At 34.4% G+C, this 19,968-nt stretch overlaps 2 long non-coding RNA genes across 9 annotated transcripts in view; one reads left to right on the top strand and one right to left on the bottom strand.

Annotated features, from left to right (window-relative positions):
* LOC119863982 overlaps nt 1-19,968 on the bottom strand; it is a 191,556-nt gene that overhangs the window by 9,852 nt on the left and 161,736 nt on the right. The window contains exon 8 of one of the 3 annotated variants that reach the window (XR_005368496.1): nt 19,539-19,832. The exons of the other annotated variants lie outside the window; for them this stretch is intronic. This is a non-coding gene — a long non-coding RNA (uncharacterized LOC119863982). Of the gene's footprint in view, nt 1-19,538; nt 19,833-19,968 lie in introns of those variants that run through there. 3 annotated transcript variants of the gene reach the window in all.
* Nucleotides 1-19,968, top strand: part of LOC102153067 — a 71,035-nt gene that overhangs the window by 9,930 nt on the left and 41,137 nt on the right. For 5 of the 6 annotated variants that reach the window (XR_005368488.1, XR_005368487.1, XR_005368489.1 and 2 more), the window contains 3 exons: nt 7,651-9,672; nt 14,173-14,275; nt 14,570-14,683. This is a non-coding gene — a long non-coding RNA (uncharacterized LOC102153067). The remainder of the gene's footprint in view (nt 1-7,650; nt 9,673-14,172; nt 14,276-14,569; nt 14,684-19,968) is intronic. The other variant, XR_005368492.1, reaches the window with a different exon arrangement.

Below are 19,968 nucleotides of genomic sequence, written 5' to 3'. Positions count from 1 at the left end.
TTTTCTATATATAAAATCATATCTTTTGCAAGCAGTTTTACTTCATTCTGATTTAGAGGTCTTTCATTTCGTTTTCTTGACTAATTGCTCCAGCTAAAACATCAGCTTTATGTTGAATAGAAGTGGTAAAAGGGGGCACCCTTGTCTTAATCCTGATCTTAGAGGAAAGGCTTTTAGCCTTTCATCATTGGATATGATGTTAGCTATGGGCTTGTCATATATGACTTTATGTATGTTGAGGAACATCCTTCTATATTCAAATTTTCAAGTTTTCATGAGGTTTTACCATGAAGGGATGATTAATTTTGTCAAATGCACTTTCTGCATCTACTAAGATAATCATATGATTTTTTATCTTTTATCTTTCATTCTATTACTGTAGTGAATCAGTTATTTATTTGTCTATATTGAACCATCTTTGAATTCTAAGGATAAATCATATTTGTTCATGGCATATGATTCTTTTAAGCTGTTGAATTAAGTTGATAATATATTGTTGAGAATTTTTGCATCTATGTTCATCAAGAATATTGGCTTGCAGTTTTATTTTCTTGTAGTGTCCTTTTCTGGCTTTCTTATTAGAGTAATCCTGGTGTGCCTCTCTCTATGTGTCTCTCATGAACAAATAAATAAAATTTTAAAAGAACTTTTAAAAATATGTTTGGGAATGTATCCTCCTCTTCAGTTTTCTTCAGTTCAAGAAAGATTGGCATTGATGTTTGGTAGAATTCACCAGTGAAACTATCTGGTCCTGAGCTTTCCTGTGTTGGGAGGTTTTTTTTATTATTAATTCAATCTTCTTAAAACTTAGTCTGTTCATATTTTCAGTTTCTTTATTATTCAGTCTTGGTAGATTGTATGTTTTTAGGAATTTATCCATTTCTGCTAGGTTATCCAATTTGTTAGCATATAGTTGTTCATAGTAGTGTCCTATGATTTTTTGAACTTCTGCAGTATCCACTGTAATGCCTCATCTTTCATTTCTGGTTTTATTTACTTGAGTCTTCTCTCTCTTTTTTTGTAGTCTAGCTATGGGTACCAATTTTCATAATCTTTTCAAAAAAAAAACCAGATCTTAGTTTCAATGATCTTTTCTATCCCTCTTTTTCTATCTCATTTATTTCTATTCCTTCTGCTAACCCTGAGCTTACTTACTCTTTCCTAGTTCTAATTCCTCAATATATAAAGTTAGGTTGCATGCTGAGTTTCCATTGTCATTTGTTTCAAGATATTTTTTTACTTCTCTTTTGATTTCTTTGATCTATTGGTTGTTTAGGAGTGTGTTAATTCCACATAATTATGGATTTTTCCATTTTCCTATTGTTACTGATTTCTATCTTCATACCATTATGAAGAGATACTTCTGCCATAATGACCTAGCAATGTTTCCTTATGAATTTTCTGTCTGGATGATTGACCCATTGTTGAAAGTGGGATCTTGATATCCCTTACTATTCTATTATTATTGTATTGTTGTCTCTTCCTTCAGATCTGTTAGTATTTGTTTGATATATTTAAATCCTACAATGTTGGGAGTATGTATATTTAAGATTCTTATATCCTCTTGATGAATTGATTCCTTTATGATTATATAATGACCTTCTTTGTATCCTTACCATCTGTCACTTAAGGTCTATTTTAATACCAATACAGCTATTACTGCTTTCTTTTGGTTTCTTCTTGCATGAAATATATTTTTCCGTTTCTTCACTTTGAACCCAGGTGTGTCCTTAAAACTGAAGTGAGTCTCTTGTAGGAAGCCTATAGTTTGTTCTTGTTTTTGTTGTTTTTTATTTTTTCCAGTCAGCTACTTTATATCTTTTGATTGAATAATTTAATTCATTTATATTATAATTATTGATAATTAATTAAGTGTTTTCTGGCTTTCCTGTAGTCTCCTTGTTCCTTGCATCTTCTTTTGCTGCCTTTGTTTGTGAATTGATGGTTTTCCATAATGGTAAATGCTTTCATTCTCTTCTTTTCATCTTTGTGTATATACTGTAGGTTTTTGTTCTGTAGTTATCATGAGGCTTACCTAAAACATAGTCTATTTTAAGCTTACAGCAACTTAACTTCAATTACATACAAAAAATTTTGCTTTTTAACTCATTTTTTTAAATTTCACAATTTACCTCTTTGTATATTATATATTCACCAACAAATTATTGTAGCTATTATTACATTTAATACTTATGTCCTTTAGTGTTTTTTTTTTGCTAGAATTAAGTGGCTTGCACAGTAACAAATTATTATATTTTGAAATTGACTATATTAAGTGCTAAGCAATAAGCTTCTCTTCTCTTCCCGCTTGTAAGATTCTTAAGATTCTTTGTCTTTGATTTCTGACAGCTTTTGTAATGTGTCTTGGAAACTAGGTTTCTGAATTGAATTAGGGGGGCCTATGAGTTTCATGAGCATGGATGGTCAAATCTCTTTCCAGATGTGGAAATTTTGAGCCATTATTATTTTTTTAAAATATAATGTCTTGAATTTGTGAGTCATCCTTGTGCAGGCATAAGGATGCTTATCTTCCTGAGACATAGCTTATCTTTTCCAAGACATTCCAGTTTTAGTATATGTACTAGTGAAGCAAACATACAGCCATTATTTTTTAAAATAAGTGTTCTGTCCCCATTCTCCTCTCTGAGAATTACCGGAGTAATTGGTTTGTTCAATAGTATCCCATAGATCACATAAACTTTCTTTGCTCTTTGTAATTCTTTTTTCTTTGCTCTCCCTGAATAGATCTTTTAAAAGATTTTGTCTTCAATTTAAAGATTCTTTCTTCTGCTTGATCCATTTTGATTTTGATTCTCTATTGCATTTTTCCTTTTATTTATTTTATCTTTTACCTCAGAATTTTTTTATGATTTCTTTTTTTTTAAACTTCTCATTTTGTTTGTACCTTGTTTTCCTGATTTCATTGAATTATCTTTCTTCATTTTTTTTGTAGTTCATTGAACTTTCTTAAAACAACTATTTTGAATTCTTGGCTGGGTAAATTCCAGATTTCCGTGTGTTTGGAGTTGATTAATGGAAAATTATTGTGATACTTTTGTGTTGTCATGTTTCCATAACTTTTAATGTTCCTTGATGTCTTGCACTGCTAACTTTGCATCTGAAGTAGCAGTCACCTCCTCCATTCTTCACTGAATAACTTTGGAAAAGAATCATCTTCCTTCAGCCCTATTAGGGATTCTAGGGCTTTTTCATGTCTTCTGTGGACACACATTGCTCCACACTTCTTGACCCCTCTTGTATCACCTTCTTTTTTGTTGTTGATTTGATTGTTTTAAGTTTTCATTTAAATTCTAATTAGTTACCATACAGTGTAATATTAGTTTCAGGTATAATTTAGTGATTCCTCGCTTACATACAACATCCAGTGCTCATCTCAGCAAGTGCCCTCCTTAATACCCATCACCCATTTAGTCCACTCCCTGCCCACATCCCCTCCAGCAGCCCTCAGTTTCTTCTCTATAGTGGACTCTAAAGAGTCTACTTTATGGTTTGCCTCAATCTCTCTCTCTTTTTTACCCTCTTTGTGCATCTGTTTTGTTTCTTAAATTTTGTGGCAGATTCTTAAGCTTGTATACTTTCTTGGATCCTGTTGCCCAACAGGCGTATTGCTGACAGCCATCCTTTTACTTTCTCATAGGTGATGCTGAATTTTTGGTCTCATCCTGACCTATAGATAAAGTCCAGTTTTCTGTGCGTGCTCACTAGTTATCTGCCAAAGCTCACTCTTGCTACTGTCAGGGGCATATACAAGCTGCCCATGGAGGTGTTTGTGGGCACAACCCACAGAGAGCTGTCAATATCTATGGGCCCATGGTGGGGATTGACAGGGAAGGCATCTCAAGAGCTATGATGTGGGCCTCCTGATGGAGTTTATAATGTGGTTAGTAGAGTTGGTGTTCCTTTGATATGTTCCAAGCTTTTGCTGTTGTTCTACTAGCTGTTTACTACCCCTCGTCATGCAATTCATGATGCAGTATTCTGGATAGGATGAGACAGAAATGGGCCTCTGGCAGCATCCACACAGCTGGGGAAGCCAGGCACTCACTCACATGTTCTCAATTTCCTCCACAAGAGAAATCATTGACTGAGAAGGGCTCTCTTGGCACTAATTGTGCTGCTTTGGGAGAGGGGTGACATGGATAAACTCAAGCTCTTTCTCTTACCTTCTTCAACTTGTTCAGTCTCTGATTTTCTTGTTCCAGTGGTGTGCTGGAACTTCTCTGCTAGATTCCTGGGCTTCCACAAAGACTTTCTTATCTGTTGATGATTGTCTAGTCAGTGATCTCCAGGGCAACTGGGCTGCAGGCAAAAGGGCCAGGAGCCAGTTCATGGACAACTTTTGTGTTCATAGCCAGGACCAAGATCTGTTTGACTCTTGCACAATGCATAGGTAAGTGAGACATCTCCCACGTCCCTTGGCATATGGTGCTGGCTCTCACAGAAACACTTCTTCTGTGGATAAATGCCAATTTGTTGTTGAGGGGGAATATATAAAAAAGTACTCCTTCAATTTTTAAACTAGTGTTTCATTGAATTCTATCTTCCAGTGCCATTCTGAGAAGTCTGATGCTGTACCATTTCCTCATCTGAACGTACCCTGTTTCTTTCCCCCACTCCCTCGAAGTTTTCAGATCTTTCTCATAATGTGAAAATGTGTTGCACCATCTTCCCATTTACTGAGTTTCTCATTTACTTGCTGAACATTTGAGTCTAGAAACGTGCCACCATTTGGAGAAATTTGTTTTATTTCTTTCCCTGGAATTGTTATTATCTTGGTCCTCACTGAATGGATACTAGCATTTTCTTATATTTTCCTTTTCTCTCTTTCACCATTTTTGTTATTTTCTGGAAAATGTCTTTGACTTTGTCTTTCAAACCATCACTGCAATTTTTATTTATATAGTCACATTTTAATTCCTTCAACTTATCTTTTTTTTTTTATTTCTAAAGAACTCTTTTCTCAATAGTCTGTATTTATTCCCACTTTTCCATATCTCTGAGGCCAGTAATTATAAGTTTTCTTCAGTTCCCTGAGAATTTTGTTTCCTAGTGCTTCTTAATTTTTTTCCGATGCAATTTTGTATAGATTTGGTACAATTTGATATAATTTTTCCATATATCTTTGGTATCTTTGATTTTCTGTTTCTAATGTAACTAAGACACTAAAAACCTAATTGGAAGTTTGTGTGTATGGATAGAATGAGGTTTGAGAAGTACTTGTCAAGTTGTAGGCTTTGGGTGATAGTACTAGAGACTTCCTGCTGGAAGTCCCTGTCTATACAGAGTTCTCTTGGGTTCAACACACTCCTCAGAGAAAAAAATCCTGCAATATTGAGCCTCACAAGCACTCAGCCAGTAAAGGAGCTTTAATATCTCACTGCTTAGTGTATAGACTTTTATTTAATCCCTCCTTTCAGTACAGAATTCTCACCTTCAGTTAATATCACTGAATACAAAATACAGAATACCTCTGGATTTACCCTAAAGAATAAGTCTCAACCTTTAGCCAGGTACAGAGAAATTGATGACTGGCAGTGTGGTATGGGAAAAAAATTAGGGGTATCATTGATTCTTATAGGCTTTGCACCAATTCTTGTATTTCCAATCCAACCTGCAATCCACTTTCAAGGATACCTATTGTTTGTATTCCATAATTTTTCTCTTTTCTTTTTCATTCTTATTTTTCTGAAGTATATTCTCAAATAGCTCCCTTGGAATGTGTACATATGAAATAAAACTTCTGAATCTTTGTGTATATGAAAATGTAACTATTTTCCTCTGATCCTTGGTTGATAGTTTAGCTGGGAATATAATTCTAAGTTTAAAAATCATGTTTTCCCTTATTAAATTCAAGAAAGCATCATTATCTTCTAGTATTCAGTATTATTGTTTGGAAATCTAATACAAGTTAAAAAAAAAACTTTTACTTTTACTTAATCCTTACGTAGTTGATGCTTTTATTATCTTCTCATTAACTTGCTCTTTTAGAATTTTATGCTATTTTATTTATTTATTTATATATCTCTTTTAATGATTTTATTTATTTTTTTGAGAAAGAGAGAGACTGTGCAAGCAGGGAGAAGGGCAGAGGAAGAAGAAGAAGCAGATTCTTCCTTGGAGCAGGGAATCCCATGCAGACCTTGATCCCAGCCCTGGGATCATGAACCTGGCCAAAGGCAGAAGGTTAACTGACTGAGCCACCTTGGTGCCACACACTATTTTTATTTATATTGTATTATTTACATAAAATTTATATACTGTTATTAGTATATATAATGTACTCTAGTATATATGTTTATATACTATTATTAATATTAATGTCATATATAGTATTATTTATATACTACTAAATATCATAAATTTCAACCCAGCAGTAATCTACCCTGTAATGGTCTTAACAGGAGCCTGGTTTTATTCAGATACTACCTCTCCTCCACACAACCCTTGTGATTCAAGTAAACTTGCTTCATTTCCACTCTCAGAGTGATATTTAATTAATCCTAATCTTGTAATATGATCTCATCCCGCTTGTTAGTGATTGTTTTAGGAATGGGCAGGGGACCCAATTCTGGACAAGGGAGAGTTGCTGAAGGCTTTTGAGAGTCTTACTGTTCTTAGGAGAGAAGTATGGGAAGCCTGTTTGTCTCTCTTTTCCTGAAAAGAACAAGGAAGAATATTGTATCCCTTGCTTCTGTCATTCATTTTGGATAACGAGAAAAGCTATCTCTAAAACAGAGCTGACCCACAGGGCAGTGGATAACAAAGAGAGCAGCATTCAAATAAAGATGAACCCCAATTATACTAGACTTGGCAACTGCTTTGCTTTTAGACTTCCTGTCACATGTGCCAATAAGATTTCTTATTATTTAAGACAGTTTGGGGACGCCTGGGTGGCTCAGCGGTTGAGCATCTACCTTCAGCTCAGGGCGTAGTCCTGGAGTTCCAGGATTGAGTCCCACATCAGGCTTTTCGCAGGGAGCTTGCATCTCCCTCTGCCTATGTCTCTGCCTCTCTCTCTCTCTCTCTCTCTCTCTCTCTCTCTGTGTGTGTGTGTCTCATGAATAAATAAAATATTAAAAAAAAAGACAGTTTGTACTTGGTTTTCTGTTACTCAAAGCTGAAAGTGTCATAGCTGATACTAAGGTTGTAGAAAAGTTTTTTGTCTTTTATTCTAGGTCACATGGACTGAAGAGGAGTGGAGAATATGGATGAGGAATAGGATTGTCGTCTTCTGGTGTAGTTTAGTAGTCAGAATTTGAGTTTAGCTGACAGCATCAGCTCTACTCTCTTTATACCTGGCAGTTCTAAGTCCTATGCCTCTTTAGATGTGTCATACACAGCATATATTGTCATGGTTTCTGGAGACAGAGTACTTGGGTTCAAATCTTGGCTCTGTCATTTCTTAGCTAGGTAATCTTTTGCATGTTTTTAAATATCTGTGTGCTTCAGAGAAGAGTTGTATTAAATGAGTTATATGAAAAGTTTTTAGCATGTAGAAAGTGCTGTTTAATTGTTAGCTATTAACAGATTACTCCAAATCATTTCTCCTCTTCATTTTTTAGTAACAGAACCCAAATCTTGTTCAAGATGTTCAGTTAGAAGTACTAATTTTCCAAAATTATCTTACAGCTGGATTTGTCCATGTAATGAAGTTCAGACCAATAAAATGCAAGCAGAGATCTACTGGATATGGCTAAAAGAACCTGAAATGGTTTTGCTCAAAAGCACAATCCATTTTTTTCTTGGCCCATCTCTTTGCTCACATCTGGAATGGGGAATGATGCTTGGATACAGAAGAGCCATCTTGTAATCATAAGAGCAAAATCTACACAGTTTGGACCAGAGTTGGAAAAGAGGAGCCAATTCTGATGACTTCCTTTAGCAGTATATTAGCCCTGAACTGACTCTGGAGTCCTTATTCTGCAAGAAGAAAAACACTGTTTTGTTAAGCACTGTATTTAGGTCTGTTACATACAGCCAAAGCCAAACCTAATTACTACACAAGAGACCTTCTGCGTAAGGTGGTGCTGTTTTTTTGCCTTTTGAGACGTTGGTTTAAGGGAGGTTATTTTCTTATTATGCTTTATACTTTCAAAAGATTTCTATCCACCCCCCCCCTTTTTTTTTTAACATTTTAGAAGTTGTTTGGTTATCTACAAATAATTTCAATGACTTCTTCCATCCTCTTTACCTTTAAGGGTTTTTTAAAGATTTTTATTTTAAATAAATAAATTTAAACTTATGAGAGACATAGAAAGAGAGGCAGAGACATAGGCAGAGGGAGAAGCAGGCTCCTTGGGGGAGCCTGATGCGGGACTCAATCCTGGGGCCCCGGGATCATGACCTGAGCTGAAGGCAAATGCTCAACCACTAAGCAACCCAGGTGCCCCTACCTTTAGATTTACTCCTTTTTTATTCTTATATTTTCTTCTCTGGAGTAAAGGGAAATAACAGTAATGCCTATCCTGGGTACTGTCACCTTTAATTCTTTCAGGGGCTATGAGCAATGTAAAAAAAATAAATGAAGCATCCAACAGATGTCTGATACAGGTGAGCATTATGGAGACATAGAGAATACATGTTCCTGGTAAAAGTTTTTAAATACAAATAAAATAGTTATTGTATTGTTCAAAGAAATAACTTGCAAGCACAATCTGACTATAGGCTAAAATTCTGCAGATTCTTCATATAAGACATACTTGATGCAAAAAAACTGTCACACTTACTGAGCTGCAATGCACCTACTCACCAAAACACCAACATCAGTAATAACAACAATATACAATTAAGACCTTTTAAAATTGAAAGTATATTTAGCTAAAATATTTCCCCTTATTTTCTTACAAATTGAAACTGGTTTTCCCCTTTCTGGTTTTTGACTGATACAGAAGATAATGCAGTAACTCTAATATTATACTCAACAGACAAAAGAAACAAACAAAAATCCTCTGTGGGGGTTGCTTTGTCTTTGGAAGAAAACCAACCATAAGCAAAAATGTAAGATAGAAACATCTACATTTCCCACCCCCATCCTTCTTCAGTTACTTTCCTCTCTCTGCCTTAATATATATGTTCAGGAGTTGTATTATAGTAATGGCTTATAATACACTTTAAGACCCTAATTAACAAAGCAGTTGTTACTACTGATATCCAGTTCCTTGCACATAAACCACCAAAGTGTGTCTTGCTTTCCAGTAAGACTGAATACAAATGGAATCTACCAACACCAGGCTTGTGCTGCTCCCAATTCCTACAGAGATGAGTGGATTGCAGTGGTAACACTGGTTAGCTCTTGTTCTGTTGGTTAGTTCTTTGGTCCTAAACACTTACATCTGCATAGATAAAAGTTTGGCCAGCAAGAAACTGAGGTTCAGAATGGAAAACCGTACTTAAGTTCACACAGTAACTGGAGAAGCTGGAATTCTTATCATGCACTGCCTAATAAGAAAACTGATGGAGTTTTCCTTATGCCATTAAAGCTCCCCTGATGGAGGAAAATTACAAAATCTGGACTCTTAAACAGACAGTGAATTGGACTGATAATCAGGAAAACAAGGGTCTAAACTAGACTCACCGGCCGAGTGGTTTAGGCAATGGACTAAACGAGACTCATCAACTTGGAGAATTTTATTCATCACTTTGTTCACATTGGTAATCATTTTTTTTCAGATTCTAAATTGAATGCCTCTATAATTCTAATGTTAGTTTTAAATATCAAGTTTTAGACTATAAATCTCTAACTAGTAGGAACTTTGTCTAAATATGTGAATTGTGTAGTACACATCTAGGCAGATCTTGAAAATGTTCTTGATAATGTCAATAATTTGTCATATTTTAAACATTTTTCTTATTACTTTTTTGTCTCTATATTAATATGTTGTGGAACTCTACACAGGAAAGGCCCATGTAGTCATTCATGTCTTTGGCACATGTTTCATTGACAGGCTCTAATTCAGATGTCTGCATAAAGAGAATGTGAATTTTTTTTTAATTTTTATTTATTTATGATAGTCAGAGAGAGAGAGTGAGAGAGGCAGAGACACAGGCAGAGGGAGAAGCAGGCTCCATGCACCGGGAGCCCGACGTGGGATTCGATCCCGGGTCTCCAGGATCGCGCCCTGGGCCAAAGGCGGGCGCCAAACCGCTGCGCCACCCAGGGATCCCAAGAATGTGAATTTCTATCACATCTTTGCCATTTGTGGGAAATAGAGCCCTAGTTTAATGTAGTAAGGAGTATTTCCTTAGGATTTTTATAAGATAGATTCCTATTAGAATATTTGGTAGAAGCAAGTTCGGAAATATTTTGTGTCAATAGGAAATTTAGTCCATGACTGAAGACTAGGTGGTTTTTATATGTGTGGCTACAAAATTTCACTTAAGTATTCCCTTGGTAATCTGGAATCTGAATTCCCAAAGAAAAACATAGATATGACTAATAATAATTTGTGTTTCAACTATATTCTAAAACCAGTTTTTGACTTAACTTTTAAGTTCCCTTTTCCTGTAAAAAAATTTGCTCTGTCACATTGCCACACAACATCCTGTTACCCTATTTTCCTAAGCTGGCAGGAAATGGCCCACTATTGATGTCTGAAATGGGGAAATACTTCTCACTGATCTCATATTCTTTGATCAAAACTTAACCTCATCAACATGAACCACTTAGATGAGACCATTTGGAAATATAGCGTAGGTTCCTATTTGTTTAAAGGATGAGGGAAAAATCTGTTCCAGTGAAACATAACAAAATTCAGACTGTTATATTTAAGATACATTGCAGTATTTGAATTCTCATCTTCTCTCATCAGTCAGTAATTACATTTATAAATCATGCATCTGCAATGTACCTAGCTATTATTCCCAGAAGTAACTTTGCTGTTTAGAAAGCTAGCCAAAAAACTGATCTGGTTACAGGATATTTGTTTTCTTACCACAATGGGTGAAATGCTACAAAATAGCAAATTAAATTAAAAGCAAATAACTTTGTAATGGACAATCATTTATGCCCTAATGTTAATTATTACAATTATAATTTTACATTTTCATAACTAGATGAACTGGAAACACTGAAAGGAATAAAAAATAAGGAAAAGGAAATTATTAATTGTAGATTTCAGGATTAGGAAGGTAGTGCTGGTTGAGCTACAAGTAGGATTTCTGCATACAATTCACTCATTAATTAATTCATTCATTAATGTATTCAGTCAAATGTATGCCTTAATTATTTATAATGTGTCACTCTGTCTTTTAAAAGCTGGAGATAGAAAGACAAGTTGCAGCCAGAAACAAGATGACAATATTCAGTAACTGTATTCTGGGGAAGGGAGATGATCATAAGATGAGAGAACAAAAAGCTAAGCCAAAGGGAGGTTGTACTAAATGTTGACTATTCAGATATTTGGCCTGAGGCCAAAACTGCTTTCCTTCCTGATGATACTTTAGTCAGAGTAAACAAAAGCAAGCATGTAGTGTAGAGTAAGAACAAACAAACAAACTCATATCTTTCAACCTTTTACTGACAACTATTATTTCTGTACATATTTTGTAATTTCAATAGAACAATCTGATTGCAATAACAGTTTATTTGGCAATATCTTTGACCTAAAACATGCATTAATTTTTCTTTAGAATAGCTATGGATTTACAGTTCACCACATTGTAAATGATATGGAAGTTTCACCTTACTCAAAAGTAAATAACAATATAAAATATCAATACACAGAAAATGATGAAGATATTGATTTTAATTAAATGAATGCCTCAATGATTTTCCTCATTCTCATTCTTCTCATATTTATTTAAGCATAATAAGATTTATTTTTTAACAAAGTGAAACAATTTTTCAATAGAAGACTTTAAATGATACCATAGTTTTTACATGACCATAACACAGAAAATAATCTTCTTTCATACAACCTTTTTAAAGGTATATTCTGCTCACCTGGTTTTTCTTGTTCTGTCATAGCTAATAATTTATTACAATGCACAGAAGACAAAAGGGTATCTTAAACTCAAGGAAATAGGAAACAACAGAAAGATTTCTTGAGATCACTATAATACAATAGTTTACTATGCATTAACTTAATAATGCCCAGTAAATAGTAAGGCATGCACATTTGATTTCTAGTAAAAATATCTAGATTATGTTTATAAAGAAATTGATAAGAACCATTAGCTACCATATAAATATGTAACTTAAGAAATATTTCAATGGAAATATTACTTATTAATGGCTTATTATGGGTTATGGGTTGGATTGTGTCTCCTTCAAATTCATATGTTGAAATCCTAACCTTCAGTATTTCAGAATGTGACCTTATTTGGAGATAGGATCTTCACAGAGGTAATCAAGCTAAAATGAGGTCATTAGGATTGGCAATAATCCAATATGACTGGTGTCCTTTAAAAAAGCGGAAAGTTGAAGACAGACACACACAGAGGGAGAACGAACACCATGTGATGAAGAAGGCGAGACAGGAGTGATATACTTTCAAGTCAGAAAATGCCAGATGTCCAGCAAAGTACCAAAAGCTGGTAGAGGCATGGAACAGATTCTTCCTCACATTCCTTAGAAGGAACCAACCCCACTGACACCTTGATCTTAGATGTCTACCCTCCAGAACTATGAAACAATAAATTTCTATTGTTTAAGCCACCCAGTTTGTGGTACTTTGTTATGGCAGCCCTAGCAAACTGATAAACTGAATCTCTGATCTAATACTATCTCCAGTAGTGCTTTGTTTATTGCTTACCACATGGCTTCTATCTGTTCGGTTTTATAACTCTCTGTGACTGGTAATATTAGCAATAACAATACTAATAGTTACACTTAGTTTTCTATATTCCATATTCCAAGCTATTTTGATCATTTCTGACCAAATGAGATGAATGGGGAATAAAGGAAAAGTAACTTTGTTACTTTATTAGGTACTAATGATTAATATTAAGTAAGTTTTATTAAGCCACTGAGGGTTTGGGGATAGGTTCAAGGAGCTTATGTTATTTACCCTAATATAGAAATTGTTATCATGAAGTGGGGTACTGCTCCAACAAAATCTGAAAGTATGAAGCCTGAGGATAGGTGGCATGTGATAAGGACTGATAAGGAAATTGATATTTAAGACTGGAAAAATGCTGAAATCTTTGCTAAAAATCATTGCCTAATGTACCTTAGGCAGAAGACTACATGTTGACTAATCATTTCTAGTTAGATGTTAAAATGTTTCACAGCCCTACTGTGTGTTGTCTATTATTAGCTGCATCTCAGAAGTATGACAAAGAAGAAATGAACTCAGGGAATAATTAGCCAGTTTGCAAAGCAGAAATAAATGTTCAGAAATTCAAGGTCTTTCGAGGTTGGAAAATCCAACTATTTATAGAGATTGAACTAAAAAGACTTTGAGTGACAACACACAATAAGGAAAACTTTCCAGCTGAATAAAGTGACTCAGTGCAAAGGTCAGAGTAGGGCTTGACTCCAGTTGTTCAAAGAACCCAATAGTAGCCATAATCAAGCTGAGTGAGCAAGAGGCATGAGGATGAGGAAGCAGCCATATAAAATAAATTTGAACATTATTTTTAGGAAATAACTTTGGGTATGATAGCTGGCTATATGAAAGTGGCAAAGTACACAGACAAGGAGTCTTCAGTTTTTGAGGGAATTGTAAAGGAAACCACAAGGGCACTCTTGAAAAAAGTTTTTATTTTTAAATTCAAAAAATAACAATTCTTGTACTCCCACACACAGAAAGCAGAGTAGGCCTGCCTCCTCCAAGGAAGGCATGCTGTCTAAACTCTTTTAAGATGTGGCTAAAGAAAATAATGACAACGAAGAGGCTCCAAGATGTCAGATCCAAGTGCCACAGAGAAGTGACAAAGCATTTACTCCCAAAGAGTAGAATCCAGGCCTAGTCCAGCAACTCCCCCCACCCCCCCGCTCCGCCACCCCTCTACTCTGCTACTACCTCTGGTGTGAGACTTTCACAGTTTCTGTGCAGGGGTATTACTGAATCAATAAGGAATATTGACTACTATGTATCTGTTATCCTTCCTCTTCCCAATTATTAGTATTCATTGTAGTTTTGCTATGTGGATGTGAGGTAAATGTACAGATAAGTTGTCTTTTTTGTTCATATGTCACCTGATCATGAGGAACCACATGTAGACCTGACAGAGAAGACAGAGAACTTGGATTCCCCCATTCACTGCATGGGGTAGCACTGGATTATTTTCTTTGGGAAGAGAGGGGACAGAGGTGAGTTTCTCTGATATACAAGAGGAAAAATAAGATATTTTCTAGACCATAATTTAGACTATAGTTAAGACTATGTTATGTGTTCAACACTCTTCTTTCTCTTCCTGGGCACATAAGACAATTACATGTCATTCTCCTATGAAAATATATTGAGAGACATATGACTTAGTTTAGGACAATGGAACATTTGCAGAAATAATGTAAGGCACTTTTATACCCAACCCTTAAAACCATACTACACAATGATCTATTTCTGTATTTCCTTTCAATATTAACCTTGTATATTTTTTTCAGATACACTAAAGGACAGAAACATCTTTGGTCCCTGCATCACCACTTGGAGGGGAGCTTCTCAGGAGATCTGCCTGCAGACTGTTGCCAGAATGCAAAATAAGCAGAAATTCCAAGGTCTGTTTGTTATTATCATGAAGCCAAGTCTATCCAGCCTGAGACACATACTCTAAGGACATTGTAGCCCATGCCAGGCCACATTCTAGTCAACAGTTTGCAATACGGTGAAAGTCTAGAGAAATCTAATACAAAAATGCAGCTAGGCTTTGCACCTTGATCTGAAAATATCCAACAGGGCCACAATGTTCAAAATTACCCTGGGTAATAGCTATTCTAGTGTGCAGTTTCTCTGCTCACTAGAGTTAAGTTTTCCTTAAGGATCAGACAAAAAGTTATTATAATGTCTGTAGGAATCACTATAGGAAAGATGCTATAATGTCTATAGGAGCTGCTATGAAATATAGCATAGCCAGAATAGTTTTATATTGCACACTTAGATCTATCTGATGTATTTTGGAACATCTGTTTTTCCAGTTTTGATCAGTTCTTCTCTATATTCCCATACATAGAGACCAGCCATGCTGATATTATTATTTTTTTTTTTTTACTTAGATTCTGGAATGGAAATTTAGATACATATATCAAAAAGACAGTAGAGCTAAAGAAATCAATTCCTACTCCTTGATGGCCTCTTGTTTGGTGTCCCTTTTGCTTACTCTCTTATCATATTCTTACCTCTTTTCTAGAAGGAGGTAAAAATTATGCTAAAGTTGGAACTGGTGACAAATCTAGTATTTGGCAAATCATTAACTCTCACTACTCTCTTTATTCTCCAGGAGTTCTAGACCAGAGACATGATTTTCTCATTTTTCTTTTATTATATTTGCCTTTATTTTCAAAACTGGATATGTTAAATTCTTTCTGCACAATGAGAGGGAAGCTTTTTTCATATGCATTACATTTTTTTCTCATTTTCCTTTTTCCTTTTGATTTTGTCTATTATGGTTTTGGATTTTTTGGTGTGTTTTTGTATGAAAGTCTTCTCCATGATTTTATAAACATCTATCTATTATCCATTTAATTTTATTTCCTCAATTTTTATCAGCTTAAATCTTTGACTCATCTGGGCTTAATTTTTCTATAAAACATGTAATAGAAATTCAGTTTTTTTTCAAATGGCTAAGTGGTTGTTCCACAAATGTATTTTGAATGATACAGTTTGGTCTGTTCCCTGTCAATTTATTATTCCCCTGTTAAATTCCCATTTGTACTTGTTGCAATTTCTGGAATCTCTATTTTTTTCATCCTTTATTTAAAAATATATTCCCATGCAGCTTTAATTTTTTCTTCTTACTGATTTAATTATTCTTTATTTTACTGATGTTTATTTATCTGCCTTGAGTGATGGTATTACCAGTCTTTGTTCCACTTTCCTTCTCATATTTTATGTTTCTCCTAGAAGGTAACATCTAATTCCATAATTTCAAATAATATTTAGAAAGGACTCCAAAATTAAAATTCCTGGTTTGGGCTCTCTCTAAAGTGCCAGAATAGTCACCTGTTATGTGTATCTCTCTCTTTGTCCTATGAGCATCTCAAAGTTAATATATCTAAAATGGGAGCTCATTATTCCTACTGTCTCCCTCCTTTTTAGCCTGAGTCGATTTTTCTTTTTACCTTTCTTACTTTATTCAAAAGCAACACTGCTCATTCATTCTGATTAATAAAGAATGTTACCCCCATTTCATAATCTTTATGTAAATTCGAGATAAGAAACATTTCTCAAATACGCATTCTGTCCCCATCCATTAATTCAGAACTCACCTCTTACTTAGACCAAGACAAAGCCCCTGTAGTAGCTTTTCTTTCTTTAACATCTGCACTTTTACACATTTATCCTTTAGATGGTTTCCAAAGATATAATTTAAAGCATAGATCTGATCATTGTACCCTCCTACTTAGAAGCACTATGTGTTTCTACAATACCAAATTCCTTTTTCATCTTTATCTTCACTCTGTCGGGTCCTGTCTTGCACTAAAAACCATGTGTTACAGCTATTTGGGATTGCTCACTACACATCAAATATGCAATTCATGTTCAAACCTACTTTCACATTTCCATCCAATTGCCTTCAATCCACTTTTCCTTCTATGTCTGCCTAACATGCACCTGTGCATCCTTCATGGTCTGTCAAATTGCTAGTTTTCTTTTACCTTCCCATGTATTCTACTTTTGGTCCTTATTCACTTTAAATAAACTGTCATAATACTATCTAGTACAAAACATTAAAGTTACTTATTTGAATGGCTGCCCCTGAAGATAATTCCTTTCTTATTCGCATTCTTATCTACAGCACCTAGCAAGTTTGAATTCAAACTGGAAGAAAATTTCTAGTAACATTTGACCATTTTTTAATGTAATAGCACACATTCCATTTACCCCATTCAAATTGGTAATCATGCAAGTGAATTACTCTTCATCATTGATTATAGTCTTGGTGGGGGAGTAATTGTAGGTCCCACTCTACTATAACTTGAGATAATAAATCCAGCTTCTTCTCTGTGCCTTTTGGACCAGTCAAGGAAGAGCATATGAATAATACAGGACCAGAGTGGATGATACAAAGAATAGAGTTAATTATACAGTGGCTGAGGACTACCTAGAGGTCACTCATCTCATCACCATCAGCAGCATTCTAACTAGGATATGAGACTGAACTTGATTGCTTTTTACTTCTTGACCATGCAAAGCTTCTTCTGTTTTTAATTAAATGTCACTTTTTAAATGAAGCCTACCTAACTGATCCATTTTAAGTTATAATCTCTACAAATTCCTGATCCACATACTTTGTTCAACTTTTAAAAAATTTACAAGGTACTTATCTTCTAACATACTACACCATTTATTTGTTAATAATGTATCCACACTAGACTTTTTGTGTTTACTATTTGCATGGTATACATTTTTCCCTACCTATTTACTTTGAATCTGTCTGGGTCTTTATATTCAAAGGATGTCTCTCATAGACAACATATAGTTGGAGTATACTTTTCCTCTGTTCTGATAATATCTGCTTTTGTGCAAAGTTTATGCCATGAACATGCAATACAATTATTGATGTGGTTGGATTTGGGCATATCATTTTATAATCTGCTTTCTCTTTGTCTCCTCTGTTTTTGTTTTTTGTTGTTGTTGTTCTCCTGTTACTGATTTCTGATTCCTTTTGTATTACTAGAGTATTTTTATGATTTTTTAAATTTTAATTCCTCTGTTGGCTTTTTAATTATACCTCTTTGCATATTTTTAAGTTTACACTAGGGATTAAAATATACCTCCCTATCTATTCACAGTCTATTTGCAATTGACACTGTGCTAGCTTATGTAAAGTGTATGTAGGAATACACAGGAATCATATAGGTTTATTAACCCTCCAAATCCTTTATGTTATAATTATCACATATATTACATCTACATACATTATAACTCCCACAAGAAAATGCTATAATTTTTCTTTAATCACTGTTATATACCTTAAAGAAACTAAATGTAAAATAATGTATTTTGTATTTATCCAGATACATACCATTTTTTATTCTCTTCATTACTTCCTGAAAATACAGACTTTAATTGGTTATCATTTCCCTTCATACTGAACAACTTCCATTAGCGTTTATTATAATGCAGATAGGCTAGGAAAAATTCTTTGTAGTATTATTTTATTTGAAGACATTTTTATTCTTCATCCTGAAAAAAATGTCCACTGGATATAGAATTCTAGATTGATCATGTTTTTGTATTTAACATTTTAAAGATTATTGTTTCACTGTCTTATGATCTTCATATTTTCCTTTTTAAAAAAATATTTTATTTATTCATTAGAGACACAGGTCAAGAGAGGAGCAGGCTCCATGCAGGGAGCTTGATGTGGGACTCGATCCTGGGACTCCAGGATCACACCCTGGGCCAAAGACACGGGCTTAAACACTGAGCCACCCAGGCATCCATGATCTCCATATTTTCCAATGAGACATCAGAAATCATTCAACTTGTCATTCCCTCTATATAATGTGTTCTTTTTCTACTTTCAAGATTTTCTCTTTCTTGCCAATTTTCAGAATGATTTAATTAATCTTGGTACTTCTTTGGGTTTACTGAGCTTTCTGATTATTTAAATGTATTGCTTTTACAAAATCTGAGGAGATTTTTAGTCATTGTTTATTCAAATATTTCACCTGCTCTATTCTATTTCCCCTTGCATTATTGGACTCCAATTGCACATATGTTCAAACTTTTCATATTGTCCCACAGAGGCCTTGTTCAATTTTTTCAATCTTTTTTCCTTGTTTTTAGCAGATTAGATGACTTCTATTGATATAACTTCAAGTTCAAAAATTCATTATTATCTCCATTATGCAGTTACAACTATCTAGTTATTATTTTTCAGATGTTGGATATTTCATCTAGAATTCTTATTTGATTTCGTTATAGATTTAAAAGATTTTCTCTATAAGGGATTTCTTATTTTTTTCACTACAAGCATATTTTCCTTTATCTTATTAAATGTAGTTAAAATAGTTGCTTTAAAAATAGTGTTTATTAATTTAAACTTCTGAGTCATTTCAGTACTGAACACCATTGGCTGTATTTTCTTTTGAGAAAATGAGTTCTTCATATGTTGAGTGACTTTAAACTGTAGTGTGGACATTGTGAATAATATTTTGTGGAGGTCTCGGATTCTGTTATAGACCTCTGAACAATATTTATATTTATATTTATATTTATATTTATATTTATATTTTAGTAGGCAATTTACTTCATAAAACTGCAAACACAGACGTTGTCAGAAATACCTATGTCAATTCAGTTATTTTTTCCCTTGCTAGGCTGCTTGTAGTCTGTCCTGGTCTTATATAAATCAGAGATCAGAGAGAGACTTGGGCAACATTATTCACAAATTCGAATTTTCTCTCCTGCTCTTTCCCAGTATTATCCCCATTTACTTTCCAGCAACTGTGGTTGCCCCAAATTCTGTCTCCTGGTTCGTGAGGGTAGAATAACTATATGATTCTTATCATTGTTTTACCTGCTTTATGTGAAGCCATTGGCATATTGTCTCAGTTTCTCTTCTAGTTAAAGGATATAGCAACAAGAAACTCATCCTGTCCATTTTTCTTGTTTTATGTCTATATCATAAGCTATATACTTTTCTTCTCTCTTCAGAGTCTTTACGTAGGTCAGTTGTTAAACAGAGTTTGTAGTTGTTACCTGTGGGTGGGCCAGTTGGTTATAAACTTAGCCACACTGGAACAGAACTCCTATAATTTTTTTTTATCCAGTTTGTAATTATATTGTATGTGTGCTCAGGACAAGGATCATTATTTTTTTAATGTTTCCAAATAAC

Source organism: Canis lupus, chromosome 13 (genome assembly GCF_011100685.1).
Source record: "Canis lupus familiaris isolate Mischka breed German Shepherd chromosome 13, alternate assembly UU_Cfam_GSD_1.0, whole genome shotgun sequence".
NCBI classification, from domain to species: domain Eukaryota; kingdom Metazoa; phylum Chordata; class Mammalia; order Carnivora; family Canidae; genus Canis; species Canis lupus.
The sequence above is the reverse complement of the archived record's forward strand: the minus strand, read 5'-3'. Positions and strand labels throughout refer to the sequence as shown.